The sequence below is a fragment of the Ursus arctos genome, unplaced genomic scaffold, assembly GCF_023065955.2.
Source record: "Ursus arctos isolate Adak ecotype North America unplaced genomic scaffold, UrsArc2.0 scaffold_32, whole genome shotgun sequence".
NCBI lineage: Eukaryota > Metazoa > Chordata > Mammalia > Carnivora > Ursidae > Ursus > Ursus arctos.
Genome location: NW_026623008.1, coordinates 22,305,154 through 22,325,579, shown reverse-complemented (window position 1 = coordinate 22,325,579; position 20,426 = coordinate 22,305,154).

Here is a 20,426-nt window from a genome sequence, read left to right as displayed (position 1 = left end):
CAGGTGGTCAGAGGGGTGCTCAACAAGGGGGTGGGGGAAGGGCTAGACACTCTGTCCTGCTGCTCCCTTTGGGGGCAACGTCTTGAGGATCAATAGTCGGCTTCTGAGGATGACTGCCACCGCCAGGGCCACCGCCATGGCCACCACCACCACGGATGTGGTTTTGGAATATAGGTGAGGTTCGGCGGGGTGGAGTCTGGAGCCGAGGACCAAGAAAGAATTCTTGAGGCGTCTTCCATGCAAAATTGGTGGTTTATGAAAGCACGGGGACAGGATCCCCGGGCAGAAAGAGCTGCCGCAGGGGTTGTGAGGGGTGGCTGATTATATACCATGGGGTTGGGGGAGGTAAGGAAAAAGGGAAGTTGAGAAAGTAACTTTCATATGTTAAAGAAGACTCCCAGGATACCGGAGGCCTTGCCATTGTCGAGGGAAGGTTGTTTTTCCTCTAGTAAGGCGTTAACATGAAGATAGTTGGGAACTTCCTGGAGGCTGCAGGTTATAAGGACATTCCCTTCCGGAAGCTCGGTTACTGATAGAAATGCTTCGTTCTTGTAGATTGCTAAGACATTTGTAACTGAGGGAGACACAAGTCTTGCAGGATTGTGGTATCTATAGTTAACTATTTCTTTGTCCTGTAGGGCAGCCAGGAGGGCCTGAGGACTGTCACGTACACCCCATGGGGGGGTGGTTGCGGGGTGTCAGTTTCTGCTTTGTCCTCTGCTTGCCTTCTGTTTGCTCATCACCGCCATAGGCACAGCAGTAGGCACCTTAGAGCGCACACACACACACACACACACACACACACACACACACACGTCACCGCCTTCCCCCACTCGCGCCCTGAGCTGGAAGACCCTAACAAGCCCGTGCAGGGGGTGCCTCCCCCTCCAGAGCGGCCCCCCTGCACCCTCACTTCCTGTGCTGGGCCCCACCGAATCCAGCTGCCCTGCCCGCCCCTCGGCCTGAGTCCCACCGCCCGTGCCCTCGAGAGGGCTCTGCCTGCAGCTCGGCCCAGGAACATGATCGAATCCTCTAAAAACACATTTTCTCCGGCGCTCCTCCCTGAGCCGCTCCCAGCAGAGAAAGGGAAGAGAAAAAGGCCCGGCCTTAACATTTATTGAAATAAATATTGGGAACCTGGGAGGCCAAAGGTTAAAGACGCACCTGCTTCTGCTGGCGAGGTGTGGATGCCGCCCAGTGAGAGGCTTTCCATGTTCTCCAGGGGGCGACTGTGGGGAGGAAGGGGGCTTCACTCTCCCCCTGCAGGCTGGCGGCAGGCTGCGGCCCAGGCCCTGATCCACGCCAGGTCGCCCTGGTCCCACGCCAACCAGCTGGCGCCACCGCTCAGAGTCTGCGGCTGAGCCCCCTTGCTTCTCCCTGGTTCTCTGGCCCGGGAAGGCCGGCGGGGCGCGGTGGCACCTGCTGACAGCCTCCTCCGGTTGGGCCCTGTGCGGGAATGTCTCTGGGCATCGCTGCAGCCACCCTGCCAGGGAGGAGATGGGGTGGAGAGGACCCACTCACTCATCCCTGGACCTGTCCACCGTCTGCTGGGCACCTCTGCGTCCTGGACACTGTACTGGCCCTGGGCGTGTGACCGTGACCCAGAAGTAGTCAGCCCCCGCCCTTAGAAGCCAAAAGGGGGAGCAGCGGATGACAAGAGGGAAACACTGGGGTCTCTATCAAACCCGGGCCAGGGGCTTCCTGGGAGGTTCCAAAGGGAAGGCCTGGCGGTTAGCCAGGTGAAGAAAGGTGGGAAGAGTGTCCCAGGCAGAGGGAACAGCACTGCTAAGGCCTGGAGCCAGGAGAAGATCAAAAAGGCTCAGGATACAGAAAACAGGGGAGGCGGGGCCTTTCCCAAGGTCCCAGAGCTGGTTAGACGGGCAAAGCCAGATCCTGACCCAACCCGGGGCTCACCCCCACCCTCCCTAGTGGGTGGGTCATCTTCACAACAATCTGAGAAGAGAGGGGACTCCCTGAGGTCCACGACCCCCCTCAGCACTGGCCAAGAGTGGGGTCACTGGCTGCAACCTCAGAGCCTCACCAAGGGGCGCTTCCTTGTGTGGCCGGAAGGAGGCTGAAGTGGGCCGGGCTCCGCATAGCTCCCTCACCCCAGAGGCGGCTGTGGGGGAGCCGGGGACCCTGACGTCAGGGTGCATTTGGTTGTGAGCAGAATTCGTGGACGTTCTATCCACCATAAAGGGGGCCCACTTCCATGGCCACGCTGATGCGAGAGAGCAACACTGCCTTCGTGGGTGTTAAAAGTTCCCAAATACTGAGCCGTTACCATGTGCCAAACTCCAGGCTGAACTGGACGTGGGGTTTTTCCCTCTGAGCTCTCACAGCAGCCGGTGATGGGCACACATGGTATCCCCTTGTGCAGATGAGAAATCTGGGGTTCCGAGAGGGAAGGGACTGGCCTAGGGTCACACGGCATGTGTCTGACTCCACTGCCCCTGCTTGCAATGCGCTCTCTCTTCCGCTCCCATAATAGGGGGCAGCCTGTCTTGGAGTCCCCAGGGGCATTTTCCCAATGTGACTGTTCCCAGCCACAGAAAAGTCAGCTCTGGAGACAGGGCTCAGGGACCCGAAATGCATTCATCTCCACTCATGCCACAGAGCTTTGTGAGGCACCTAGTATGTGCTGGGGTCCTGTGCTGGACCCTGAGGACGCAGGTGTGGATAAGAGGCAGCCCCTGCCCTCAGGGCCCACGCTCATCGGCCACATCCCAGGAAGGAGGAAGTCGCCTCTGTGAGATGTCAGTCTGGCCACTCAACGCCCCTGCACTGAGCACCTACTATGCGCTATGCTCTGTGTGTATCTGTGGGAATACAGCAGTGGCTCGGATAGACTGCGTCTGCGCTCTCACGAGAAAACACACGTGAAACCATGACAGAAAACAGTCAAGGCAAGTTCAGATTGTGATGCATGCTATGGAGACAACAAAGGGGGGTGACAGGGTGGGGTGTTGGGTGGGTGGGGGTGCTCCACTGGCCACAGGACAGCTTAGAGGAGGAGCTCTGGCTCTCTCCAAGACACTTGGAAGGAGAGATGGGAGCTGAGTGGAATTGGGAGCTTCTTTTATGCCAGACTTGGGTCCTGGGGTGTGGGGGTGTCTCACCTCCTCAAAGCTCACCCTGCAATTTGCAGAGGGGTCAGGGTGGCCCCCCGGGGAGCCCACAGCGAGCCAGCCTCAGCTCCGTGGTTCTGACCCCCAGCCCAGGATTTCTGTTTTGCCATCCGCCTGCATGGAGTGACTGTTCTCCCCCAGCACCCTCGCCCCCCCAGCAGGGGTCTCCCAGGGGGCCCACGTGGCCATCCTCTTGAAGGCTCATCATTTTCCAGCCTTCTAGGCCATTCCACCAAGTACCTCCACTCCAGCCCTCCCAGGGCCTGATGTTGCCTTTGTGAAGTCCTTCTCTGGAGGTGGCTTTGCAGGCATTTGGGGGTCCCCACACTTGTCACCCCAGCCTCCAGGGCAGACAGGACCTGGGCGCTCACTGTGCCAGGTACCCTGATGCCCCTGCAGCCCAGATGCTGGGACTTCTCTCTGGCTCCTGGAATCTGGGACGCATCCAGCTCAGCAGGAGATGTTAGAACTGGAAAAAATGTTTAGCACCAGAAAGTCTCAGATCTTCCCGGGGCGTGGATTCATTTGTTCCTGATTAAGCAAATGCCATAGGTTACCTTGTGACCATTTTTAATGTTGAATTTTTTCTGATGACCTCACTCTCACACCCTGCTCATTTCCGACCGGCTTCTCTGCCTCCAGTTCTAGTGGTGCCTCTGAAGCGAGGCCCCCTGGTTCCCCTCTTCTTCCCCCCAGCCAGTATTCCTGAGCTGCTGCTGTGAGCTCTGGAATGTTCTGGGTCCAGGGAAGCATCTAGAGCTTCCTGCGTCGAGGGAAGATGACAGAAGGAGATTGAGAGCTGACTGTGCCTGTCCTCGAGAGTCAGGGTCCCTCCTGAGACCCCAGAGGGGTGGGAGGCAGCCCAGGAATTGGCATTGACAATCCAAGGACACATCCGGTGGCCTCTGGAAGCAAAATGGAAGGGCAGCCAGCCCTGAGAATCAGGGAGGACTTCCTGGAGAATAAGACATCTGAGTTGAGTCTTAACAGACAAATGCCAGGGGACTTTCGTCACGTCTAGGAGACTCACCTCCAAGGTCGTATTTATTGTATAAATGAATGAATGAATCTAATCCAGACCCCCTGTTTGGCCACAGACCTGGGTCTCGTGCCTCCAGGTTCTGTGAGAGCCTGGTGAGCCCACCCTTCTGTCCCAACAGACTCTCTGCCTTCCTGGGAGAGAAAAGTCCCTTAACCCCCTGCTGCCAGAGGCTTTGGGCCACCTGACATAGACACACAGGAGCCTCTCTGCATCTCCGGCCTACCCTGGGCTCTCCATACTGAAAGCCCAAGGGCCTGGGTTTCTCTGTCCGTGGGTTTGCTCACAGCTTCCAGGAGGCAGCACAGTCCCTAAGAAGGGCCCCTCTGTCCCTTCATAGGCATGTGACCTCGAGCAAGTCACTGTACTCTCGGAGCCCCAGTGGGGCGTAATGGTACAAGTGCTTTGCAGGGAGTTGGTTGTTAAAGGACCCTGAGTATCTCAACGGAACAGACTTCTCAAAGTGCCAACTTTGCGCTCCGCGGCTCAATCACTCGCCGGCAGCCGGCTGACGGAGGCTCCCTCCCCCCACGGTGGTCTATCTTCCCATATATCGCCTCGGATTCACTTCTCTGCGTCTCCTAACTTGCAGAAAGTAGTTGCTTCTCTATTCATAGAGTTGCAGCTATTCTTGACTTAGATCGCTGGTTGAGTTTGCAGGTGTTCAGAATGATTTGATGGCTATCTAGCCGAATTCCTGGGACCCAATGAAATTAAGGTCTCCTTCTCCTCTGCCATCTTGGACTCCTCAATAGATGCAGAAAAAGCATTTGACAAAGTACAGCATCAGTTTTTGTTTTTTAAAGATTTTATTTATTTATTTGCGTGCGCGCGAGAGAGTGCACAATGGGGGTAGGGTCAGAGGGAGAAGCAAACTCCCCACTGAGCAGGGAACCTGATATGGGACTCGATCCTGGGACTCCGGGATCGTGACCTGAGCCAAAGGCAGTCGCTTCACTGACTGAGCCACCAGGTGCCCTAAGCATCCTTTCTTGATTAAAACTCTTCACAGTGTAGGGATAGAGGGAACATACCTCGATATCATAAAAGCCATCTATGAAAAACCCACAGTGAATATCATTCTCAATGGGGAAAACCTGAGAGCTTTTCCCCTGAGGTCAGGAACACGGTACGGATGTCCACTATCACCACTGCTGCTCAGTACAGTACTAGAAGTCCCAGCCTCAGCAATCACACAACGAAAAGAAATTAAAGGCATCTGAATTGGCAAAGAAGAAGTCGAACTCTCACTTTTTGCAGATGGTATGATACTTTATGTGGAAAGCCCACAAGTCTCCACCCCAAAACTGCTAGAACTCATACAGGAATTCAGCAAAGTGGCAGGATATAAAATCAATGCACAGAAGTCAGTTGCATTTCTATACACCAAAAATGAGATGGAAGAAAGAGATGTTAAGGAGTCGATCTCATTTACAATTGCACCAAAAACCATAAGATACCTAGGAATAAACCTAACCAAAGAGGCAAAGGATCTATACCCAGAAAACTATAGAAAACTCATGAAAGAAATTGAGGAAGACACAAAGAAATGGGAAAAAATGTTCCATGCTCATGGATTAGAACAAACATTGTTAAAATGTCTGTGCCACCTAGGGAAATCTACATATTCAGTGCATCCCTATCAAAATACCATCAACTTTTTTCACAGAAATGGAACAAATAATCCTAAAATTTGTATGGAAATACCCAGAAAAAAACCTGAAAAGCTGAAGGAATGTTGGAAAAGAAAACTAAAACTGGTGGCATCACGATTCCAGAATTCAAGCTCTATTACAAAGCTGTAATCATCAAAAGAGACACATAGATCAATGGAACAGAATAGAGAATCCAGAAATGGACTCTCAATTCTACGGTCAACCAATCTTTGACAAAGCAGGAAAGAATATCCAATGGAAGAAAGACAATCTCTTCAACAAACGGTGTTGGGAAAACTGGAGAACCACATGCAGAGGAATGAAATTGGACCATTTCCTTACACTATACACAAAAATAGACTAAAAATGGAGGAAAGACCTAAATGTGAGACAGGAATCCACCAAAATCCTAGAGGAGAACACAGGCGGCGACCTCTGTGACCTCGGCTGCAGCAACTTCTTGCTAGACACGTCTCCAAAGGCAAGGGAAACAAAGGCAAAAATGAACTATTGGGACTTCATCAAGATAAAGAGCTTTTGTACAGCAAAGGAAATAGTCGACAAAACCAAAAGACAATTGACAGAATAGGAGCAGATATTTGCAAATGACATATCAGATAAAGGGCTAGTATCCAAAATCCATAAAGAACTTACCAAACTCAACACCCAAAGAACAAATAATCCAATCAAGAAATGGGCAGAAGACATGAACAGATATTTCTCCAAAGAAGACATACAAATGGCCAACAGACACATGAAGAAGTGCTCAACATCGCTCAGCAGCAGGGAAATACAAATCAAAACCACAATGAGATACCACCTTACACCGGTCAGAATGGCTACAATTAACAAGTCAGGAAACGACAGATGTTGGTGAGGATGTGGAGAAAGGGGAACCTTCTTGCACTGTTGGTGGAAATGTAAGCTGGTGCAGCCACTCTGGAAAACAGTATGGAGGTTCCTCAAAAAGTTGAAAATAGAGCTACTCTATGACCCAGCAATTGCACTACTGGGTATTTACCCCAAAGATAGAAATGCAGTGATCCGAAGGGGCACCTGCACCCCAATGTTTATAGCAGCAATGTCCACAATAGCCAAACTATGGGAAGAGCCCAGATGTCCATTGAAAGGTGAATGGATAAAGAAGATGACACGCACACGCACACACACACACACACACACACACCCCAGAATATTACGCAGCCATGAAATCTTGTCATTTGCAATGATGGTATTGCAATGAGGGTATTATGCTAAGCGAAATAAGTCAATCAGAGAAAGACAATTATCATATGATCTCCCTGATATGCAGAATTTAAGAAACAAATCAGAGGATCATAGGGGAAGAGAGGAAAAACTACAAGAAGAAACCAGAGAGGGAGACAAACCGTAAGAGACTCTTAATCATAGGGAAAACACTGAGGGTTGCTGGAGGGCAGGGGGATGGAGGGATGGGGTAACTGCATAATGGACGTTAAGGAGGGCATGGGATGTAATGAGCACTGGGTTATATAAGACTGATGAATCACAGACCTGTACCTCAGAAACCAATAATACATTAAATGTTAATTAATTGAATTTAAATAAAAAATATTTTTTAGAAAGGATCCTGGGTCTCTACTCCTTGTGTCTGTGTCCCTCACCATGTTGATTTCAGCTCTTCCCATCAAGAGATGGGGTCTCCTTCCCACCCCTAGGATCTGGGTTGGACTGTGCCTTATTCTGGCCAATGGCATATGGTGGAAGTGACCTGGGAACCCAGGCCCCCAAAGGCTTGAGCTTCTGTTGGCTGTCTTGGATCTCTGTGGTCTCCAGGAGGACCAGCATGGGCCAATGTGCCAAAAGATAAGATCCCATTTATTTCCACCAAGATCAGCATAAGCTACCTAGAGCCGACTCCGGGGCTGACTGCAGGCGTGTGGGCAAGGCAGCCAAACGCAGAATCCAACCGCTCAGGGACCCACGGGCTGGTAAGATAAGTGAATCCCTTTTGTTTTAAAGCATTTTCTGGTAGTTGTTTGTTATGCAGCATTATGTTGGCTGACACATCTTCACGGGCTTTTGTAAAGATGAATAAACTAGCAGAGATAAAGTGCTTTCTATCTTTGCTGTGGACACACAGGAAACCCTCAACGGACATTCACTATAGGAATCACCACGGGGCTGCCTGGCTCTCAGAGATACTTGTCTTTGTCATCAGGGTGGAGATAAGGGTGGGCAGCGCCCTCTGCTCCCAATGACTCCTGCTCCTGCCATCGCCAGCCTGGGCACTGGGGTGCTGCCACTTAGGAGCTGTGTGATCTTGGGCAAGTGACTTTACCTCTCTGAGCTTCGGGGTGGGGGGGAAGAGGTCTGCCTTGGTGTGTTGCAGGGAGCCTCCTTCTGCAGCTGAGGCTACCAGGCGGAGCTGTGCAGTTTCCTGCTCCTGCAGACACGGGAGCCACACAAGGGGGGGGGGTGTGCAGCCCAGCGAGAAGGACACCATTTGGGAGCGGTCAAGATGGATCACATTCTAACAAAGACCATGGGACCCCTCAGGGAGTATGTGTGTGTGTGTTGCGGGGGAGAATGAGCCCGATGACTCTCCAGGTCCCATAAGGCCCGGTTCTGCCTCAACAGGTCCCCCAACAGCAGCTTATGCCCTTTCAGCGAACCCCTCAGACGTGTGCCGGTGCGAACGGTTTCAGGTTGCATGGGTCCCTCCATGGCTGAGACATGAGGCCCATCTTGTCTTTTTCGCCAGATAAGAGAGACCACTGATTATCACAGGTTCCTGGCGTTCCTGATACAGCCAGACCTCCTTGAGGCATCAGAGAAGCATCTGGTCCTTCTGCCCCACCGGAAGGTAGGTCTCCACAAGGCCAGTGACTCAGGTGTTCTTGTGTGTCATCGGGGCCCTTGTGCCGAGCACAGAGCCTGGCACATAGCAGGTGCTCAGCAAATCTGGGTTGAATGACCCCATGATGTCAGGCCCATGTGGGTGCTTATTCTCGTCTCCGGCTCCTCTGAAACCATTGTCTCCCTTTAAGCCAAGGTGGTCCCTCCTGCATCAGGTTTCACTGTTTCCACACCTGCCTCTATCACAGTTCACCTCACGTGGCCTCGGGATTGTTCTGGAAACACAACTACTGTCCCACCAATTCCTCTCCCTGGCCTCTGGACTCCACTTACCACACTTCAGTGGGCTCTTGCTCTTTTTGGGACAGAACCCCAAATCCTGTATGTGGCATTGGAGGCTCCACACAGTCTGGCCCTCACCTCCCCCGCCTCAGACTCATTTCACAGCCTCTGCCCTCCAGTCATACAGCCCTAGGAGTTCTCCGTGGTTGCCCACAGCTGTCCACCCACAGGGCCTTTGCACATGCTGCACCTGTGCCCACGTGCTACCTTCATCCCCAACCTCACCTGCTGACTCCTATTCTTCACAGCCCGGCTCTGCCATTCTGGTCTGCAGGGAAGGCTCCGTGGCTCGCTGACCTAGCCCCAGGCAACCAGAGTACACTTCTGACCTTACACTTTGTGTGATTGATTCATCTCTGGGTCCCCCTCTAGACCGCGAGCTCCATGGGGGCAGGGACTGTGGTGGTTTTAATTCCCCTGACACAGTGGCCGTCGTCCAGCAGGTGCTCAACAAATGTACTGAAGAAATAAATGAATGTTGTCGCAGCAGGGTCTCCCTCTGTTAGTGAACTTCTCTCCCCAAGATGGGAATGCTGGTCTCAGTCGTGCCCGCCGCCTGCTGCACGCCAGGGTCTGCACCGAACTGGCATCAATAAACATCTTTTGAAGGAAGGGAGGGAGGAAGGGCGGGCAGGAGGGGAGGGGAGTTGAAGTTTAAAGAATCGCTGGCTCAGCTTCCGCCCCCTTTGGAAAGCTGGCCGGTGCAGGGAAGGGGTGCGGCTCCCGCCCACACAGGCCTCTGCTCCCAAAATAGTCCCAGCTTCTCCGGCTCGGCTTCCGGAGGACACCCCACGGAGCGCGGATGCATGTTTTCCTGCCCACGGGCGGTGTCTACTTCTGCGGGCTCAGTGCAGGGAAATGCGCGCCGGCAACAGAGCAGGGAGGGAGGCGGGCTCATCTCCCCGACTGTGGACATAATGGGGCGTTCTTACCTTCGGGGGTGCTGCTCTCTTGGGAGATTTGCAGGGAATCACCGGGGAGGAGACACTTCGGGGGAGGGGTCTGCACCGTGTGTGGGGCTGACTGGCTGGTGGGATGTGGTCTGATGGCCGCATCGGGAGGCTTGTGAGACCTCTGTCCCCTCACAGCAGACGGCCAAGGGCACTGCCATCCTCGCTCCCATTCAGGAGCGCCTGGGACAGAAGCCAAGAGAACAGAAGTTCCCAAGAGTTCCTCCTCGCCCTGCCCACCTCCCCCTACCTGGGAGCCACCTTGAACCCGGCAGGACACAGCTCCACCTGTTCTGGGGAGAGGGTCCCAGGGCCCCTGCTCCAGGAAGACCCTGAACCTCTTCATGGAGAATTCCAGACCCAGAGGCCTAAAGAACTGGGAGCAGCACACCAGGAGCTGCTCCATCCTCCCTGCATGCTCTTCTCCTCTAGTCTGTCCTTCAGGGCTCAGCTTGGGCTCCCCCTCCTCCAGGAAGCCCTCCCTGATTCTTCCAGGCCATGCTGGCCTCTTCCTTTCCTAACTCCTCTCCCGGGCTCTGTGGGGCAGGGTGGGGTGATGGAAGGAGCCTGGGCCTTAGTGGCAGACGCCTGTGGGGTTTGGACCTGGTCTGCCATCCCGAGCTGTGTGACCTTGGGCAGGTCACGTGACATCTCTGGGACTCCATCTTCTCCCTTTGAAACAGGGGCAGCCATTACAGAGACAATGGCCATGCTGTTCCCCCTTTGTTTCTAGGTCAGCCTCCTTCATGGGACGAAGGCTTTCCACAGTGGGGACTGAGTCTGACCTTTTCTGTGTTCCCTGGGTCAACAGATGAATGGATGGATAGAAACATAACCGTGAATGCCCAGTGTTCAAGGGGAATGCAGGGGATAACATTCTAGCCACTGTGCACCCAGCTCTGCCCCTGGGACCTGCCCTCCCGGCAGAGCGCCCGGCCGTTCTGGGTATCCCGGGGTACACCTGCGTGATTCACTTTCAGGCAGCCCCTCCCTGGCAGAACGTGGGTGACCCCGCATCCCTCCTTCGCTGGGAGATGCCAGGCAGTCCCCCTTGTCACCCTCCTCCTAAGAACGTACGACACAGAGTGTGGAGTGCTGAGCAGGCAGTCAGAATGCCCTGGCCCCAGACCTTGTTGTCCTAGCTCGCCACCACCCTCTGGGGAGCTCACATCCCCGTGAGCATTGTCCGTCTCCTCTAGCATGACACGAGGAATAATAGCAGCTGCCCAAGGTCCCGCAAGTGGCCAGTGGCAGATTTCAGACAGGGTTTTTAGGGCAAGTCTAGTGGGCTCCACAGCCCAGCCCTCACTCTGGGGCTCATTGTCCATATATTGTAAAGTGTTGGGGACACGTGCAGAGCTAATGTTACTATCCTTTTACTCCGGCATCCTCTGGCCCAGGGGAGTCGAGTCTGGCCCCAGACCAATGGCCCTGAGCCCATTTCCGATCTCTGCCTGGGTGCCGCTCCCACCCAGAAACACAGGCCGTTTCCTTGAGCCCGGCCATCCTCCTCCAAAGGTCAAAGGAGCAGACGCAGGTGCTGCGGTGGGGAGACGCAGATTTCCTTTGTAGGTCTTCCTCTCGTGGGTCCGGTTAGGCCCTCTGCAGCTAGGGGGCTCCTGGGGAGGGGGAGAGCGCTGCGGGGTCAGGAGGGAGAGATTTCTGGGTCCGTTTATTTTGTTCTTCACAGATGCGTACCTGGCTCCTGTGTGTCCCGGGCACCGTGTCTTCCCCGGTGACAGCCCAGGGGAGAGGAAGGTTAGGACTCCAGGGTGGTTAGGAGCTGGACACAAAACTCACACCAGCTGGGACAGATGACAAATAAGAAAAGATGCTCAATCTTCTTAGTCATTAGGGAAATAGAAATTAAAACCACAAAGAGACACCATTGCACCCCTATTAGAGGGGCTAAGACCTGAAAGATGGAACGCAGCAGCTGGCGGCAAGGACGTGGAGGAAACGAGCCCTCCAGCACCGCGGGGAGGATGCGGGACAACAAGCCGGGAAAACAGGTGGGCAGCTTGTTAAAAACACAACCATCGTCTGCGGCAGCAAATCTCGTCCTAGGAGTTGACTCAAGACAAATGAAAGCATCTGTCTATACCAAGCCTCGAACATGCACGTTCATAGCAGTTTTATGTGCAATAGCCCCAGACTGGAAACGATTCCGATTGGCATGGCTGTGCCCTGTCCACCATAGATCCCTCACCGAATGCGCACGGCCGGCAGGTACTGGTGTGAGCCCTTGACATGTTTTACCTTCTTTAACCCTTACACAGACCTCTTGCTCTTCCTCCTCTTTCTTCATCATCAGAATTTGGCTCTCGGTGGTTAAGACGATGGGTTAGTTTTCTGGCCTGGGGCAACCGGTGTGGACAGCTTCAGCATCTGTCCGCATAGCTGGCCCCTCGACCCCGGAGCCTCTCAGAGCAGCCCGCTCACCGAGGCGGAGCGGCACTGGCACCCAGCGGGCTCCAACCCCGTCGGGGAAGTCGGCGTGGGAGACGCTTCTGTCCACGCAGCACTGTTCCATGTCCTCTTCTTGATAGTGTCCTGGTTTTCTGTTGACCGAATCCACTGACTCCCGTGGCAGGAGCTCTCGAAGGCGCTGCTGTGGGAGGTGGCCCCGCCTGTCCACGAGCCAGGGACTGGCCAGGAACCTTGCGCAGATGCTCTCCCGGCCCTGGAGGGAAAGGAGGGCAGGCCGTGGTGGGGAGACGCTCGTCCTGCCTGGATCCCACAAACACTGGGCACCGTTTTCATCTAGACCCAGGAGCTGTCCTGGCTGCTCCTCCCTGGGGCCTGAATTGTCCTCCTTTCTTCAGTTCTAGGACCGGCCAGTCATCCGATGCTTACCTTTTTGATCTCATTTTCTTACAAAATCTAGAATCCAATTGTGCTCATTCAATCAGGCCCAGGACAAGGGACAGCAGCTCACCCCCAGGCCCCCTGCCCATCCGCGGGGCCGAGCAAATCCAGCCAGGAGGACGCCAGGGAAGGATCTGTGAGGGAGCATCCAGGGATGTGTCTGGTGACAGTCACTCCCCCGACCCCACCTCTAGTCCTGAATCATCGGCCCTCCTGATCTGGGCCAGGTGCCAGGATGTGCCAGGTGACAGGTGGGACGCCGGTGACCCCCACCTCAGCCCTGACGCTACTGGCAGCTGGGCCCTTGTCCTTCCTTGTTTGATCTTCAGGGGACACTGAGGGCTGTGCTGGTGTCAGCACGTCGTCAGAACGGGCAGGACAAGCTCAGGCTGGGGCTCAGTCCTGTCATAATCTGTTTTAGAGTCACTCACAAGCCTGGTGGCTTTGGGTGAGTAATGTCATCTCCTGAAGCCTTGTCCTCACCTGGACAGTGGAGGTGCTGAGAGCACTGCCTTCCTCACAGGCTGTTAGGAGGTCAAGTGAGTCGTTCCACAGTCAGCCCTCAGGACAGAGGCGAGCTGCTGTTTATGTCAGTTGTCATGGTAACGACCATGAAGCTGGTGATGCTTGATACCTGTTCCCACGCCCCCTCTCCTGTCGTCAGATGTCACGTCCTCAAAGATATCCTCAAGGAGGAGCTTCATTCCTTCTCATGCACTTCCCTAGTCCTGAGACCCACATCTCGGAGGAGGGGCAAAGTCTATATGGTCTCTGGGCGCCGTCTTGCCCATCATGGCAGTGTCGTCCCTGCGGGAACGAAAACATCCCTGCGGTCAGTCAGGCCAGCATGACCAGCATGGCGCTCTGACTTTTGCTTTCTGTAATTCTCTATCACGGTCACGCTCATGTTTTTTTCCTCCTCTCACCTCCCAGAGAGAGCTGACCAGCCACGGGACCTGTGCCAAGCTGGGTAGGACCTCACGAGCCAGAGTGGGGAGCATGTTGGGAGAGCAGACGGTGCAACCTGCTTGCGGGGAAGGGAATCCCAGGGAGAAGGAACAGCAGGAGCACTTGGGGAAACGGAGGCCCAGAGTGGGAAGGCCGCCTGCTCAAGGTCACATTGGTGAGTGGGTGATAGAAGAGAAAGCGGAATTTGAACTCCCGACCCAGGGCTGAGGCTCTGTCTGCCTGAGCCACTTGGGTCTCAAGCCTGGGGCTGGCTGGGCCTGAATCCCAGGCCTGGGGCAGATGAGGGAGGGCGAGTTTGGGCCAGAGGTGTGGAGTTGGGTGAAGGGGGAGGAAATTAAGCCCATGGAGTAAATGCCTCCTGCTGGGGCCCCGCGGGCTCTGGAGGGGACAGGGAATGAGGGTGTCCCCAGTCCTGACTGGGACCGATGGACAGACTTAAACGTGATGTCAGGGCCTCCTAGGATGGGATGGTCCCAGGCTCACGGTGAAATGAGAAAAATCAGGCGCACGGTGTAAGGCTGCCAACTGTTAACACCCCCCAAGTGAGCGCCACCTGGTCCCAGTTTGGGAAATGCCGTGTGAAGACACTTAAAAGTCAGTGTGATTTAACAAGGAACTGTCACAGAATTGGCTGGATTTTCCTGGGAGTCTGAGCACAGTGTTAGAAGGTGCGAGCTTGCCTGCACTATTCCTCTGACACATGATGTAATAAAGGTCCCTGCCTCAGACAGAGCTTGTATTCTGGTGGGGGGACGCAGGTAATGAACAAGCAATATGTTCGGACAGTGAGACATTCTGTGAGGAGATGGAACAGGGTGGTGAGCGTGGGTAGTGTACCAGCTGCGGACCCAGTGGGAGACAATCAGGTATTTGAGGAGAGCGTTACAAGGAGCCTGTTTATAAAGGGGGGACAGACAGGAAGAAAACGCCAGAAGAGGGTTGACAAGGTCAGAAGAGTGGTGATTGGAACTGGAGACAGAGCTGGCTGGAGGAGCTGGGCCATGTGACAGCAGCTGAACTCCCAGTCTGGGACACAGGCGGCAACTGGAGAAATGCAGCGGTGGGGGGGGAGGGGGACCAGGGGGGTAAATGCCCCGGTTTCCTCCCCTCCTACCCTGATCTCTTCCTGGGGCTCCTTGTCGATCAAACCCTCCTGGAAGTCAGAGGGGCGCAGGGCCCCCCAGCCCTTGGGAGCACAGAGCAAGGGGACAAGGCTGGACAGAGGATCTGGAAGGGGATTCAAGGGACCCCCAGTGCAGGGGAGAAGTATTACTTCAGCATCGTGCCGGGGGAAGACAACTTGGAGGAGGGGACATTGAAGTTGGCCTCTGAGAACAAGGAGGAACAAGCCAGGGGAAGGGAGTCCCTGGCAGGGGTGAAGGGCTAAAGAGACAGACAGATGGGGGCCAGATGTGCAGGCCATGTGGGAAGGAGCTGGAGTGTTATTTTCAGTTTAGGGGGAGGCAGTGGGTGAGTTTTAAGCAGAGGAGTGATGTGGTCCTACCCATCTGTGGGAGGAATGGCTGTAGGAGGAATGGGCAGGGGTGGTAGCAGGGGGCCAGGCAGCCAGGGGGCTAGAGCAGGTGACAGGCCTGGACCAGGGCAGAGGGCAGGAGGTAGAGATGTGGTCAGAGTGGCATGTATTTTGGAGGGAGAAGCTCAGCACTGGCTGATGGGTCAGATGTGGGAGCAAAGGACCCGAGTAATCAAGGGGTGGCCCAGCCGGTGGGGGGGTGCGGCTTGGGTCACTGGGGGGGGGGCGGGGCTGTGTACTGAGCTGGGGAAGCTGGAGGAGGAGCCAGTACAAGGGAGAAACTGGGAGTCCTGTTGTGCACCTTACAGCTGGGATGTCTTTGTGTCCTCCCACAGAAATGCTGGAGCAGGGGGTTTGAATCTGCGGTTGTCCATTTAGAGAACGGGGAGCTTGTCCTTGAAAGGATTCCTTTCTGCTATTACTGTTAACTTCGTTTCCGTAGAAGATTCCCTCATTCTTATTCCTCTTAAACATGTGTGTATTCACAAAGCGGCCTGCCGTGCGGGGTCCTCCCTGGGAGCAGAGGCTGTGTTGGCCCCGGGCTCAGGGAGAAGGTGGAGGTGATCAGAGGCTAGGTGCTGGGGGCCAGGGCCGGTGTCTGAACCCTTCCGGCCTCGTCACCTCAGAGCTGGGCGGTCTCCAGGGAGCCAGTTTTTGGCCTCCTGGCTCTCTCTCAGCCCCGCATGGGCCCAGGTTCCATTTTGGTCTTGCTGTCCCCAGACAGGGCAATGGGATCGCTGAGCTGCCTGTCTGGGTCCACAGTCTGGATGCTTAACAAAACGTGAATCTTTTTTTTTTTTAAGGAAAAACTTAGCTGCTTCTCAAATCTTTTATTTAATTGAACCATAATTAACATAGAGGGTTATATTCGCTTCAGGTGTACAATATAACGATCCAGTAATTATATACATTTCTCAGCGCTATTACGATAAGTGAGCTCTTAATCCCCTTCACCTGTTTCACCCATCCCCCCAACCCCCTCCCCTCTGGCAACTACCGTTTATTCTCTGTATCTAAGAGTCTGTTTCTGTGTGTCTCTTTTTTTGTTTGTTCATTTGTTTCTTAAATTCTACATATGAGGGTAAACATATGGTATTTGTCTTTCTCTGTCTGACTTATTTCACTTAGCATAATACCTTCTAGATCCATGCACGCCATTGTGAATGGCAAGATCTCATTCTTTTTCATGACTGCCCGATAGCCCATTATAAATACGTACCACGTCGTCTTAATCCCCCATCTGCTGATGGGCATTTGGGTTGTTTCCTGTCTTGGCTATTGTAAATAACGCTGCAGTGAACCCAGGGGTGCACATGCCTCTCCAAATTAGTGTTTTCCCAGTCGTTGGGTAAATACTCAGTAGTGGAATTACTGGATCATGGGGTAGTTCTATTTTTAATTTTTTTAAAAGATTTTATTGATTCGTTTGACAGAGAAAGAGAGAGAGAGCACAAGCAGGGGGAGCAACAGAGGGCGAGGAAGAAGCAGGCTCCCCACTGAGCAGGGAGCCTGATGCGGGGCTCGATCCCAGGACCCTGGGACCATGACCTGAACCGAAGGCAGATGCTTAAGAGACTGAGCCATCCAGGTGCCCCTATTTTTGATTTTCTGAGAGACCCCAATACTGTTTCCCATGGTGGCTACACCGGTTTGCATTCCCACCAACACAGCACGAGGGTTCCTTTTTCTCCACATCCTTGCGAACGCTTGTTGTTTCTAGAGTTTTTGATGTTAGCCATTCTGACCGCGGTGAGGTAACATCTTAGTGTGGTTTTGATTTGCATTTCCCTGATGATGAGTGATACGAGCGTCTTTTCATGTGCCTGTTGGCCATCTGGATATCTTCTTTGGAAAAATGTCTGTTCAGGCCCTCTGCCCAGTTTTAATCAGATTATTCAGTTTTGGGTACTCCCTGTATAAGATACCATGACGAATCTTACTAAGGACGACGACAGAGGCATTTGAGGCCAAGAGAAAGACGGGCCCTGAGGAACCAGCAGCCAAATTGTAGTTTCAGGGAAAACCAGCAGTGAGACTTTTGCTCTCTGCTCAACGACAAGGGGAAGTAGGCTCCTGGGTTGGGGTCGTTTCATGTGTCAGGACAATCCTGGCATGGGACAGGCAAGGGACAGGGCGCCAGGGGCTCTGCTGTCCTCACGGCTGGAGCTGTGCAAATTGGCAGGACACTTGACCTCTCTGTGCCTCTGGAACACGGGGCCAAGAATACCTGTGAAGCCCAGGCTGTGTGACAGGCGCCCAGCACAGAGCCAGCCGGCGTGCATTGCATCAGCGCCCGGCGGCAGCCCCGGGTTGGTGGCAGTGCCAGTGAGCACGCTACCATCTACACCTTGTCCTTCCAATGCTCTGACGGGGTCTGTCCCGGCCTGCGTTCAGGCCTCAGAGATGCTCCAGATTGTAAGGTCCCGAGACATGGCTGCTTCAATGACCGGCACACACCCGTGCAGAAGCCAAGGTCCAGGCACACGAGGGGGCTTGCCAAGGCCCGTGGTGGCGCGGGACTAGCTCCTGAGCCCCTGACTCCCAGACCAGCGTCCTTTCTGGTGCCTCCGCCTGTGGGGTCCAGACCCGCCCTCACCCAGCATCTCGAGGTTTGCACATGACACACAGACCCTGTTGATGGGGGCAACGGAGGGTCATATGGGGGCACAGAGGAGCGAAAGGAGGGATTTTTGGGTCCGAGAGGTCCACACTGGCTCCCCAGGCTGGCACAAGTCTCGGCGTAACTCCTCCTGGCTGCGCAGACAGCCTGTGTCTCCAAGACCCCAGAGGTGCCCTGCATGGAAGGTGGGACATCCTCAGAACCAGGAGACAGACACCATCCGGATTCTACCCACCCTGGGGCCAAGGGAGGGGCACCGGGGGCATGAAGACAGAAGTGAGCCCAACTTAGGAGCAGTGGGACCGTAGCAACGCCCTTCACGAATATGGAGGGTCCAGGCACCCCAGGGGCCTCCCCCTGGGCCTGGGGCACAGTTCCAGGGACTGGCAGCTCTGCAGACAGGCCAGGTGTCTGCTCTGGCTGGCCGGGCCGGGGTGGCCTGACACAAGGGGGGGTGCCAGGCTGAGGCCGTCTCGGGAGACAGGGAGTCCTGGCAGGTTTCCAGCGGGTCGCCAATGGGGGAAGGAGGGGTGGGTTGGAGCCAGCAAGACGGGGGGCCAGGGCCACAAGGCAGGCCCACGAGGATGGCAGCCTGAACCCAGGCCGGGACAGGCCCTGTCAGTGCATTCAAAGGACAGCGACCCAGGCGTCTGTGGCGCTGTGCTTCCTTCACCGAGTCTCCCCCCTTCCAGGCTCGCGAAGCCTGGGCCGTGGAGCCTGGGCCTGAGTCAAACTCACCCCTCACTGTGGCCGATTAATTTAACTGGTCATAAATTTGTAACAGCCTGCTGATCGATGGGAATCGGGCAGCCGGCACCGGGGAGTCTCAGGGTGAAGGCTGTGAGCATGGAAATGATGCCCGCCGGGTGGGTGCACTCACGTGGGTCCGTGTTTCCCGCCTGCTGTTCTGAGTGACTTGCGCGGTGCCTGACAGCCTCTGCCGTCAGCCTCAAGCAAGGCTCTGACCATCCGCTCAGGTTCGCGAATGCGCCTCACTGGCCGCGGTGTGGGTCCACGTGAACGCGGCGTGACTCCCGCCCGCAGGCCTGTGGGAAGGAGGGACTGACATGGGGGGGCACCTTACAGCCTCCGAATGGCCCGGCTGCTCCCTGAACCCCGCCAGGTGATCCTGGTGACCCAGAGCGGGGTCAGAGGTCCCGGATTGCTGGGGTCAGAAGTCCTGGATTGCTGGGTTCAGAGGTCCCGGACCGCCACCTGCTAGCAGGGCCTGTGCCCTCGGAAGAGTACAAGACCTTTGTCAGTGGGAGTTTTCCTAAGATGGGGAAGTAATACCAAAGTCCCAGAGTTGGTCTTCCCTCCTGGACAGTGAGTTAAGATTCACTTGGCAGGGGCCAAACTCAGTGGGTGTTGCTGGAAGAAGGGAGGAGCACAGAGAGGCAGCAGGTCCTGAGGTTGGATCCTGCACTGCAGCCCCTTTGCACAGTGAGGGAGGATGCAGGGGGTGCAGGGGTGGGTGGGGTGGGGCTGTGCACAGAGAACACGGGGCCTGGGCCTTGAAGCGTGAGTAAGAGTTCCCTGGATGACTGGGCAGGGGAAGGGTGTCCCAGGGAGACGGCCGTGTGAACCAAGTCTGGAGGCACCCCCTGCATTTCCCTGTGGCTGCGCTGTAACCCGAGCGTCGGTCCCCGCGGCAGAATGAGGGCCAGATCCTAGGTCGCCAGCGCTGGCGTGTGGCCTGTTCCTGGCCCCCAGCGAGGAGGGTTGTGGGGAAAACGTCAATGTTTTTAAACCTGTTCGCAAACTTTTAGAGCAGCTACCTGCTGTCGGGCAAGATACTCACGCTCCCTGTGCCTCAGTTTCCTCCTCTGTGAAGGGGGTCACACCAGCTCCCCTCCCGGGCTGGGCGAGGATACACCTGTGTAAAGTGCTCCAAGTGAGACCTGGCAGCCAGCAGGCGTCACGAGGGTGTTTGCGGGGACCGACGCTCATTCATGCCCCATGCTGGGGGCTTCCTCCAGTCCCGGGAACCACCAGGCGGTGGGTGGTCAGCTCCATCAGTCGCGCTGAAGAAACTGAATCCAGGACAGTGAAGTGGCTTCTTCAAGGTCACACAGCTGAGCTGGTGCATGGGAGCTGAGATCTGCCCCCGTCTGTCTGACTTGGGAGCCCAGCCAGTGCCCAGCACAGTGTCTGCCCCGTGGTGGGGCTGCCCTGCCCCTCCCAGCCCTCTGGGGGGCTCCTACTGCACCAGCCCGAGTGGGCCCAGACCCAGAGGTTCACGGGAGACCCCACATGCCTGGCAGAGAACGGCCGCACCTGTGTCCCCATGGCCGACCCCAGCTGGGGGATGCTCTCTGTCCTGCCTCCTCCAGCCTCAGCCTGAAGCCTCTGCACACCGAGGCCCTTCTCAGTCCCTTCGGCCTCTGCTGGGCTCGCAGCAGCCCCATCACCAGCCCTGCCTTACAGTGAGCGTGGGATTGGCACCCTGTTAAAATCCGTGTCTGGATCAGCCCCTGGCTGGA